The sequence below is a fragment of the Galleria mellonella genome, unplaced genomic scaffold, assembly GCF_026898425.1.
Source record: "Galleria mellonella isolate WM207_F2 unplaced genomic scaffold, CSIRO_AGI_GalMel_v1 utg33, whole genome shotgun sequence".
Lineage (NCBI taxonomy): Eukaryota > Metazoa > Arthropoda > Insecta > Lepidoptera > Pyralidae > Galleria > Galleria mellonella.
Window position 1 is genome coordinate 13,279,619 of NW_026442079.1, and position 12,787 is coordinate 13,292,405.

Below are 12,787 nucleotides of genomic sequence, written 5' to 3' on the forward strand. Positions count from 1 at the left end.
TTCATAGTCTATCCGATGGCGTTTCTGCTAGTCTGATTTGCCGAAACAATATGGTTATTTTAATATGATTTTATAAAATTGTTCCTTTGTTACATTGCTATTGTTTGTTCATATTTTAATTATAAAAGTTGCTAGAAAATGAATAGCTTTATTTTGGTAAAGGTAAATTTCGTTACTCGTCACTTCGGTAATTTCTTCTAATGCCTTGAGGTATTTCATTTGTATATTACTACTGCTAAACCTGAATTCGTCATCATTTGCTTGGATGTGGCCTCCTACAATTGATTAATATAAAAAAAAAAAAACTGGTTGCTGAAATTAGGTACCTTCCCTCTTACATTTTGATGTATTGAACAAAATATTTCCTGCATGTGATTAGGTAGTGCCAGCGTTTTTGCCAGATTCTGATACTATTATGCTATTTTACTAGCTTTAATATCGGGTTGTGGGTTGACATTTTTGGAGGATTTTGCAATGTAGATTTTAAATGTTGATATATATAAAACGCAATATTACAAAGAACACCAAAATGCATATAATGAGGAGTTTGGTTTTTCCAATTTTTCTGTATAGTGCAGAAACTTGGACGATCAGGCAACAAGAACGCCGAAAAATTGATGCTCTAGAGATGTGGTGTTCGTATACGAATTCTCAAATACTTCGGCCATATCATCCGGAATGAAGATTGTATGAAACGTTTAATTGTCCAAGGAGCGGTACAAGGCAAACGTTCTCGGGGTAGATCGCCAACGCGATGGACTGACCTCATCAAAACGGCCACACAGAAATCTATTGTGGAATGCTCTCGCTCGGCGGCGAACAGAAGTAGATGGAGACATATTGCGAGGACCTCAATCGCGAAGGAGAGCCTCACCGACGATCCACCGTCATTGTGAAAACCACGACCACTCTGCCAAGAGTGTACGACTGAAGAGAGATATATAAAAGACTGAACTCTTTTATGTTGTAGTTGTAGAATCAGAATATATATTTGTGTTAAACACTATTTGGTATTTTTAGTGAAATAAAAAATAGATTTTTCCGAGTGCCAGTCCAATATATATAAAAAGAATAACTTCTAAAAAACGTAGAATAACAATGTAATAGGTACCAGTTAGGTTATCTACTCTCCGGATAAAAAGGCTTATAAGAAGACTTACGAATGACCATATTTTTAGATGTCCAACATCAGCTATAATGTCACTAAACTAAACCTGAGCTTCGACATGACAACTGTTACGAGTATATTCACCGTTTTAATGTTCTTTTTAGTATCTAACTCTTTGAATTCTTTTTTTTTCAACGACGTTACCCTTTGATGTGTATGGAAATTTGCTATTTATGATACTAATTTTAGAGATTATAACAATTATGAATATCAAAAAGCTGTGACAACATAGAGTAAAAATTTTAAATTACAGTAATCCAAATTAGTATACACTTACAGTTTAACTACACTTTATGACAGTTACGTCTGTTAAACAATTATTTAAGTTGGTGTCGATTGTGATTAGTTATTATCTTTTTTAATTTTGTTGGATACAGTTTAATACTTTCTGAAGACGCAGATCAATATGTCTGTAATAATATTTGGTTTTATTGACAGTTTAATATTTAAACTGAACTAGTGACTTGTATATGTATTATGTTCCTGCTTTAAACTCTTAGAGCTCAATGTTTTTAGATGTTTAATATACACCGTGATCTTACCAGAATGGTTTCGTCGTCCTGAGCTTCAATATGACGTCCGTTGTATTTTGCGCTTTATATTATCTATGCTTGTCGGTGTAACTCATTCCCATTAGTTGCTACATATGGGATTATAGTGCAGTAGTTTCCCATCTTGCTTTCTACACCGCAGTTCAAAGACCGATATTTCGCCCTCTGATCGCTGACTAGAAGCCCTTCCAGAAGTCTCTTCTTCGGTCTTCTACCAGTACTGATATGGCTGCTGCCCCATATCAGAGGAATGCTTATTTACTGGCGGCATTTATTCGCCATGTCATAGTATCGTCATAAGATTCTTGTAGCTTTTTATAGGTAATCTTGTCCCACCAAGATTCTCACTACATCCTGTTGACACTACCGCTGTTGGTTGGGGACTCCTTATTTTATATATTCAGAGCTAACCACCATATCTGATGGTCATTCCACTATTCACCACCCGTGGACCCCGTTGGTAGCTTACAGCTCAGCCCCAACGAAAACTCTTAAATGGAAAAAAAATTACCTAATCTGCCCAAATACATCTTTTTGTATCTATCTCGTCAATGAGGTTTATTATCACTTACTGTAACACTCGGTTATATTTATAAGACAATTTATGATTAGACAAAAATATTGTTTTAGACTTAATAATTAGGTTTAATTAAAATAAATATTTCGTACTTGTGCAGAGAGAGAGATCTCAATAATTACTGAGAAATAATTATTATTATTATGCACGCAGAATGATTACTGGCAAACTTGAACTTTGCTGAGTTTGAGTAATATAATAATATATAAGTCTTCCCATAAAAGGGGTACGTATTTTTAATGAAATCTTTCTTCACTGAATTTACCTGATAAAGTAATCACCGAAACTCATGGTCGATATTGAAGGCGTGTAATGTTTGCCTTTTAAAAAGATCTATGTTTTTTCTTTAAAATCTCCAACTCAAATTTGTTCGGAGATGTTGTTATGGTTTTTTAAGTTCCATATGTACGTACGGTACGTGGCAGAAAATTTCACGTGAAACATTGTGTATAGCGGACCGCCAGTCATCGAGGAGTGTTCGTGGAATTTTAATTTGTGATTGGTGTGATAGTTGAAGTTAGCGGATGCTGAAAAATTTGACGACCCTTTGAGGCATAGCTCGTAGTTTACTATGTAAAATGCACAAAGATCCTAGGCTTGCTTACGTCTAAAATGTATCTTACTGATTTGATATTGTCTCATTTTCTGTTCCATAGTTTATTCCGGTCTGTCATTCATATACAACAAAATATGACAGGGAATGTTTTATAAAGAATTGCATTTTGTGTTTGAAAAAGTTAATATTGAATTGGATTTGATCAAAAATATTAACCGCTGGTAGAATTTTCAAAATGGTTATTGTGAATCTCTAAATAAGGCAATTTCAAGATTCTGGAGGACCTATTGTATTGTTTGCAAAAATAAAAACATCTAAAACAGTGGTTTCTCTTTCATTTTATTAAATTCATATCCAACATAATAATAAGTAGAAAGTGTTATAAAATAGGCAGTTATAAACAGGAAATGGTGCTAATGCCTGCATTTTATTTTCTTTTAGTAGGTACGCTTGTCGTATATTTGCTGTCACTAACGGATCCCTAAATATGTGGTATAATTTTGAGTGCATTATGCCTGTAACCGAGTTAGTAGGGCGGTTGTATCGATTTGTCCGCTATTTTTGTACATGCAGAAAATTTCCATTGTTATTTCTAATGGAGGGTGGTAATTGCATGTTAATACGACCTCGTGCCACGGTGCATCGCGATTCATCCCTGACATACATTGCCCACCTACTGCCCATACAAGGCTTGCAGTTTTGACTTAACTAACGAAAGAGCAATAGCATAATGGGCTATGTTTGACAAGAACCATCAGAGTATTGATTCTCTCTTTCGTTTTATGCGACTTGGCATGTCAACCTGCCTAATGGAGATAACAGTCACCTGTAGACAGTAACAACGCTATGGGTGACGTTTCATGCACATGGTGTCATACATGTTTTGTTTTTCTTGAGTAATTATAACAAATACTATACCATACCAGCCTTTAACTGTCTACTACTGAACATAAGCTTTCCCTGAGGCCGGTTTGGTTTTGCCAGTAACTAGCAGGCGGGTCGGCAACAACAGTTAGGTTTCGATGATGTTTTAAGAAGAACGCCGATTACTCGATCACTAAGTTTCCTTAGTGGTCTCTTAGGATAACCACGGGAAAAGAATAGTGTTAGAAGTGTTAGAGCTGGCCCGAACCCCACTTGCGACCGTATTTGCTAACGGGGCATAATGATTGCATGTTAGGAAATAATTGCTTTGAAGCAATGATAGGATTAATTTTATTTTCTGTCGTGGTTGTTTATTCTAGTACAAGTGGGGCACTTGTTATAAACACAGTCATTATGTCAGCACTGTCGAAGTCGCATTGGAATATCATTATTTCTGCAATGTTTAGTACAAATATTTTCATTTCATTTACAATTAATATTTTTGTAAATGTAGGATATTAAAGTTATTTTTTGAATTAAGTATATTTTTGTAGTAGATCAAAATGAATCTCCATTTTCTTCTTGTCTTTAGCTCATACCCTCATTACGTGGGATTGATTCTTTTAATTCTGTAGCGCCAGAAAATTTTCTGTACTGAGTTAATGTAAGAAAATGGGATGGTGACTACTGGTTCATGCTGGGGTTTAAAGATTTAGGTACACCCCTATCTAATAAATATCGTCAAGTTTATCCTTTAATTTTTATATAGTTTTAGCTCCTTATGACGTCCGTTGTATTCTGCGCTTTAAATTATCTAACCTGCCCAAATACATCTTTTTGTATCTGTCTATCTCGTCAATGAGAACTGTAACATTTGGTTATAAATATAAAACAATTTATGATTAATCTCTCTTCTTTTCTTTTTTAATTTTTTATATAGTTTTAGCTCCTTATGACGTCCGTTGTATTCTGCGCCTTAAATTATCTAACCTGCCCAAATACATCTTTTTGTATCTGTCTATCTCGTCAACGAGGACTGTAACACTAGGTTATGTTTATAAGACAATTTATGATTAATCTCTCTTCTTTTCTTTTTTAATTTTTTATATAGTTTTAGCTCCTTATGACGTCCGTTGTATTCTGCGCTTTAAATTATCTAACCTGCCCAAATACATCTTTTTGTATCTGTCTATCTCAACTTTCAAGAAACTATTTGTCCTTATTAATACTGTGCAGCCTATTTTTGCAGCGGGTTTTTAAAATTGAATTATTTAGCAGTTTCAATCCGAATGCGGTAGTATCTGAACAATTTATAATTTTGCATAGAGCAATGAACAAGCATTTACAAATTTCAGATTCGATTATTAAATTTAAACTTTCGAGTAGGACAGTTTTAATGTAATATATACAGAAATCTAAAAGAAAAAGAGATTAGATTTTTTTATTGAAATAAACTAAACACGATAGTTTTTAGTAGTCAATAAACAAGTAAGTCCTTGTAATACTAAGGAAACTAAAACAAAATAAGTAAATCAATGTGGTTCATACCCTCATTACGTGGGATTGATTCTTTTAATTCTGTAGCGCCAGAAAATTTTCTGTACTGAGTTAATGTAAGAAAATGGGATGGTGACTACTGGTTCATGCTGGGGTTTAGAGATTTAGGTACACCCTATCTAATAAATATCGTCAAGTTTATCCTTTAATTTTTATATTGTTTTAGCTCCTTATGACGTCCGTTGTATTCTGCGCTTTATATTATCTAACCTGCCCAAATACATCTTTTTGTATCTGTCTATTTCGGCAATGAGGACTGTAACACTAGGTTATATTTATAAGACAATTTATGATTAATCTCTCTTCTTTTTTAATTTTTCGTCCGTTGTATTCTGCGCTTTATATTATCTAACCTGCCCAAATACATCTTTTTGTATCTGTCTATCTCGTCAACGAGGACTGTAACACTAGGTTATGTTTATAAGACAATTTATGATTAATCTCTCTTCTTTTCTTTTTTAATTTTTTATATAGTTTTAGCTCCTTATGACGTCCGTTGTATTCTGCGCTTTAAATTATCTAACCTGCCCAAATACATCTTTTTGTATCTGTCTATCTCGTCAATGAGAACTGTAACATTTGGTTATAAATATAAAACAATTTATGATTAATCTCTCTTCTTTTCTTTTTTAATTTTTTATATAGTTTTAGCTCCTTATGACGTCCGTTGTATTCTGCGCTTTAAATTATCTAACCTGCCCAAATACATCTTTTTGTATCTGTCTATCTCGTCAATGAGAACTGTAACATTTGGTTATAAATATAAAACAATTTATGATTAATCTCTCTTCTTTTCTTTTTTAATTTTTTATATAGTTTTAGCTCCTTATGACGTCCGTTGTATTCTGCGCCTTAAATTATCTAACCTGCCCAAATACATCTTTTTGTATCTGTCTATCTCGTCAACGAGGACTGTAACACTAGGTTATGTTTATAAGACAATTTATGATTAATCTCTCTTCTTTTCTTTTTTAATTTTTTATATAGTTTTAGCTCCTTATGACGTCCGTTGTATTCTGCGCTTTAAATTATCTAACCTGCCCAAATACATCTTTTTGTATCTGTCTATCTCAACTTTCAAGAAACTATTTGTCCTTATTAATACTGTGCAGCCTATTTTTGCAGCGGGTTTTTAAAATTGAATTATTTAGCAGTTTCAATCCGAATGCGGTAGTATCTGAACAATTTATAATTTTGCATAGAGCAATGAACAAGCATTTACAAATTTCAGATTCGATTATTAAATTTAAACTTTCGAGTAGGACAGTTTTAATGTAATATATACAGAAATCTAAAAGAAAAAGAGATTAGATTTTTTTATTGAAATAAACTAAACACGATAGTTTTTAGTAGTCAATAAACAAGTAAGTCCTTGTAATACTAAGGAAACTAAAACAAAATAAGTAAATCAATGTGGTTCATACCCTCATTACGTGGGATTGATTCTTTTAATTCTGTAGCGCCAGAAAATTTTCTGTACTGAGTTAATGTAAGAAAATGGGATGGTGACTACTGGTTCATGCTGGGGTTTAGAGATTTAGGTACACCCTATCTAATAAATATCGTCAAGTTTATCCTTTAATTTTTATATTGTTTTAGCTCCTTATGACGTCCGTTGTATTCTGCGCTTTATATTATCTAACCTGCCCAAATACATCTTTTTGTATCTGTCTATTTCGGCAATGAGGACTGTAACACTAGGTTATATTTATAAGACAATTTATGATTAATCTCTCTTCTTTTTTAATTTTTCGTCCGTTGTATTCTGCGCTTTATATTATCTAACCTGCCCAAATACATCTTTTTGTATCTGTCTATCTCGTCAACGAGGACTGTAACACTAGGTTATGTTTATAAGACAATTTATGATTAATCTCTCTTCTTTTCTTTTTTAATTTTTTATATAGTTTTAGCTCCTTATGACGTCCGTTGTATTCTGCGCTTTAAATTATCTAACCTGCCCAAATACATCTTTTTGTATCTGTCTATCTCGTCAACGAGGACTGTAACACTAGGTTATGTTTATAAGACAATTTATGATTAATCTCTCTTCTTTTCTTTTTTAATTTTTTATATAGTTTTAGCTCCTTATGACGTCCGTTGTATTCTGCGCTTTAAATTATCTAACCTGCCCAAATACATCTTTTTGTATCTGTCTATCTCGTCAATGAGAACTGTAACATTTGGTTATAAATATAAAACAATTTATGATTAATCTCTCTTCTTTTCTTTTTTAATTTTTTATATAGTTTTAGCTCCTTATGACGTCCGTTGTATTCTGCGCCTTCAATTATCTAACCTGCCCAAATACATCTTTTTGTATATTGAAGACAATGCACTTCGCATCACACAATGTTATGTACGATTACAACCCAAATATATAATACACCTAAAAAAATTCAATATCTACTTCTTACGCTATTAATCAGTTATAAGACGGTTCTTATTACTCGTTGTCGTTTGCTATCTCTATTAGTTCTCTTTCAGATATTCTAATCTGCAATTATAGTTACTTAAACATTCTAAACTTGGAACCGAACCGGACGTAACCAGGTCAATAACTTTCAAGAAACTATTTGTCCTTATTAATACTGTGCAGCCTATTTTTGCAGCGGGTTTTTAAAATTGAATTATTTAGCAGTTTCAATCCGAATGCGGTAGTATCTGAACAATTTATAATTTTGCATAGAGCAATGAACAAGCATTTACAAATTTCAGATTAGATTATTAAATTTAAACTTTCGAGTAGGAAGTAGGAGTACAGTTTTAATGTAATATATACAGAAATTTAAAAGAAAAAGAGATTAGATTTTTTTATTGAAATAAACTAAACACGATAGTTTTTAGTAGTCAATAAACAAGTAAGTCCTTGTAATACTAAGGAAACTAAAACAAAATAAGTAAATCAATGTGGTTCATGGGGAAAATTGCATTGATCAACTAAAGAAATAAAACTAATAATTTAAAAACGGGGAGGGGGGAAAGGGATTGTTAGTAATGCGGACCATACCAACCATAGTGTTTAATTCCAAGTTTATTCATCACGATGGGCTAACGGACCTGCGTTTTCATTGTCATCTATCATCACTCACTTGTGCCCCGCTAGTGTATATTGTAAGCACAGGCGGGATTACCACTCTATTGTCATCTCAAATTTAAAAGAGTTTATCGAAATAGTATGAGCGCTACTATAGTAGTTGCATCTTTAGTAATCACAAATGACTGCTAAGACTACATTTCCCCAAAAAAAAAAACAGGTGTAATTTGAGTTTTTCACACAATTTTGTAATAATTTTACATTTATAAGTGGGAATTTATTGTTACATCGACTATTTAACAAGTCGATGGTTGTCGGATAATTGTTAAATATATAAATAATAAATTAAACTAAAGCGTCAGTAGAACTATTTGGCGTACTAATTGGCGTATAATATTATCAAACTTTGCCCGTAATATATTTTTAGGTAATGACGTAGCGCGGATGACGTTTAAAGCCGCGTAAGCTGGTATTACTGTCTAAAATATAGCAAAACATTCATTATAAAAATTATAATGCAAGGTGTCGAACTATTGTGATTCACATCAGAAGCCAGGTTTGCAGTAGTCTAGATGTGCAGAGCTACACTTTACGTAATGTAATGTTATAAAGGTATTTATCGCATTTATATCACTCAAATCTCAGTATACCAACTGATTTGCTTAAACAATCAATATTGTAAAACTTATTCGATAGGCGATTTTTATCACGTGCGGTTTATGTTGAGGTTGGTTTGACGCCGAAGAAACGGCTGCTCACGCAATCCTGGAATATGAAGCCGTGGCCGCTCAACGTTTAGAAATACTCGGAACGGCGAGGAAGCTCCGTGAGGCCTGCGAAGATCCCAGGAAGCTTCTGTGCTTCTGGCCGAAGCTGGGCTGGCTGTACTAGCTACGATTCTACGCACAACGGTGTTATTAACTGCGAATAACTTACAGGGCCTCTAGACAAGTGGCAAGCGAATTCGTCGACGGAATCGACATCGAGCGCTTTACGATTTTGCGCGTTATTCCCACGTTGGCCTAATCTTGTATGTAGTGTTTCAATTTTAGTATATTTATTTACCTGTGAAGTATTATTTAGGAATGAGAAATTAAAGCGAAAATAAGAATAAAGGCGCCTTTTTTAACTTATTGACTAAGCGGCTGACATCGGTACAAAAATGGTTGCAAAGCAACAGCTGAATTAAAAATAGGCCAAGGTCGCCTTTACGAACGGCCAATAAAAAACGCGATAGGTGTAAAAGGAAAAGATTTTTTATTGTTTCTTGTAATATCCGTTTATAGTCATGCCATAATAAGTTGAAATAATTTGGAAATATGATATGAAATGATTAAATAATATAGATCAACATAAGAGTGGGGGGGGGGGGGGGGGGAAGGGATTGTTAGTAATGGAGAATAAGGGTCCAATTGCTAGCAATATGTCAGGTCGACCTCCACGTGGTTCCCCCTGGAAGCCATCGTGTTGAATTCTAGGTGTATTCATCATGATCGACTAACTGACCTGTCTTTTTATTCTCACTTATCTATCACTGGTGGTTAGCATGGGCAAGGTCTACCATTTCATTGTCATCCATTAAAAATATCACTAGGTATGTATTTAAATTTCATTCTTGCATGTTATTTCTAGTGTACTGACTCTGATAATTAGAACATTTTATGATTCCTGTGAATAATCCACGCTATGTATACATATATATTTTGAATTGAAATTAAATCCAAATTAATGGAAGTTGGTTTGAATTTAAGACATGCGGATTTTAAATGTCGAATTTTTTTATAAACGGGTGATACAATAATAATTCAAATCAGTGATATGCTAAATTTCCTAATTTGCTTATTATAAATATCTATTATATTTCTCTGTTATATACCTGTCGATGAATAGTTCGTGGCACATTAACTTGTTAGAATGTCGGCTTAGTTGATTGAGCTGCTCACTGCTTCATGAATAATACTTGTATTATCGTTCATATTGGTCGCATCACTGGTATTGTTCATGCGATTATAGGTAACACGAGTATAGTAATTTCTCTTAATAAAGTTTATTTTATATTTTCTACATTTACTAAAGTTGGGTGTACTGGTTGGAAATTTAATATTATTGAAGTTGTTAGGTTCTAAGTTGATAATACTAGAGAATTCTTTTCGGACTTCGTTCCGGATTTGGTCATCCACGCTCAAATAATTACTTTGTGAATTTACCATAATCACTACACGGCTTCTTTATCAATTTAATGTTAAATTTAAAAATGCCATTATCTTTTCGCTTTTCTACTTTGTGGCATTGACCGCTGTTGAAGTATGGCCACGAAATAGACATAGTTGTTCGGTGCTCGTCTTTTACTGATCGACCTCGTTCTCACCGTTTTGCAAAATAAATTATTCCTAACCTCGTGCGGTTTGGCTTAAGCTTGAAGCTTTCCTACTAGTCAGAAGATAACTACTATTTACATAATCAAATATGCTAAAGTAATCTACGATAACCCTAAAGTTTATTTTCTTTTATGTACAAGATTAGGATTTGTTTAAATTGTTTTTCTTTTTATACAAAGTACTTAGCTGCCATTGATAGACGACATTATTTGATTCGAATGTACAAACCGTGGAAACCGAATTTCCTTTTGATGCAAATTTATTTACTTTTTATTTATGAAATTCATTATGAAATTATGAAAAGTCATTATGAAAAATTTATTGAATAGTTGAGGATTCGTTGGAAAACAAAATCAACAAAAATCCAGCAAACCCATTGAAATACTGTTGCAGAACAAGAGATTAATTAAAATATCAAGCTTCAAGTTTCTTTGGATTGCGAATTGCTAATTCTTCTAGGATTGTAACGAAAGAGAAAGAAAAGTACTATAATTAAAAAATCTGAGTATAAAATTTCTAGGTAAAATAGTTTCATGAAAAATATCATTGATTTCTCTGACAGAAATATCTATAGTGACATTCTTCCAAACATACACTCTTCTGCGGGAAATTTCATTGGGGTCGAAAAGTTTGTTTCTGTTATACCCATTTCGAAGTTGTGAAGAAGAGTTTTGATAAGACTTAGTAACAAGACCGCCTTTTGTTTTTCTTTTTCACTCACCCTAAAGTACAGGTTGTTCAACAAGTTGTTGGGGTCCATATAATTATAATTATTGAGTTGATCTATTTTTATTTTTAGTGATCTGTAGATATTAGGAAGATATTTGAAAGATAGTTGATTCTTGTAAACTATCTTGGGATAATTCTAATCCATTGTATTTTCTATCTGACGTAAGTACGTTAGGAGATAGTTTACTGGTTAACAGTCATCAATAGTCATTAATGATCGTTTGTATTAATTATTTCCCTTGTGAAAAACATGTTACACTATTGAAAATCATGTTTATTTCATGTTTTGGTCTCATTACATTTTCATTATACGTATATATTCACACCGCCCTCTGACAGTCTGCCTTTCCAAGGACGTATAGCACCCGGCCGGGCGCGCAAAGCTTTTGTCCCAAATGTTGAGTCAAGGACAACGGATACGACTGTCGATAACATCTGAAATATGCCGAAATTACTGGTAAATTAAATTTAAAAAAAATTATTGGCTTGTTCTTTGCTTTCTTCTTCCTTGACGAGCAGATAGCGTTACGAGTTTGTTTTTAATAAAACTTTTAATTAATTTGTCATTCAAAGTTATTTATATCACCATTTTATTCTCATTGGTGATGCATTAATTTTGTAAATCCTTACTAATATGTTAGTTTTTATTTGTTACCTGTTGGTGTTAACGGCTCAACCGATCGTCACGAAGTGTATTATACACGCATGAGACGTAGAAAGATGTGAACTAACATTCATGTTAGTGCGTGCAGTGCATAATGAAAATAGTTCGCCAAATAAGATTAATTGTTTATTTGGTATTGCACGTATTGGGTTATTGTGTCACTCCGCCGTTTCTCATATATTTTCCTTGTTCATTTTTTCAATTGTTGTCATTGCACTATCAATATTGACGTTATCTATCATCTTCATATCAGCCTTTAACTGGCCACTGCTGAACATAAGCCTCCCCCTTGGGAGTATTGCCAATAGTTGCCATGCTTGGCAGGCGGTATGGCAACCGCAATAAGGCTTTGGAGACGTTTTAAGAGGGACACTGCTGCCCATCCCTCACCCTCCCTTAGTCGTCTCTTACGACAACCATGCGAAGGAAGATATGGCCTATTCTATGCTGGCACCACATGGCATGCAATCTTTTTTTTATACAACTTAGAATGGCTAACAAGCTGACGGCCCACCTGATGGAAAGTTGTGACCGTCGCCTATAGATATGAGCAGTACCATGGACATAATAGAGTATACTGTTTCGCCCATGATACCCCCCATGCGTTGCCATTCCTGAGGACTCAGGTGTTATTCCTCTGTACCCTGTAAATTCACGCCATATCCTATCCTTCAAACCGAAACACAGCCATGCAAACATAACTGCT

The 12,787-nt window shown here is 33.7% G+C and overlaps 1 protein-coding gene across 2 annotated transcripts in view; it reads left to right on the top strand.

Moving 5' to 3' along the window:
- Positions 1–12,787, top strand: part of LOC113520464 (potassium voltage-gated channel protein Shaker) — a 414,011-nt gene that overhangs the window by 13,736 nt on the left and 387,488 nt on the right. The gene's annotated exons all lie outside the window — the stretch shown is intronic.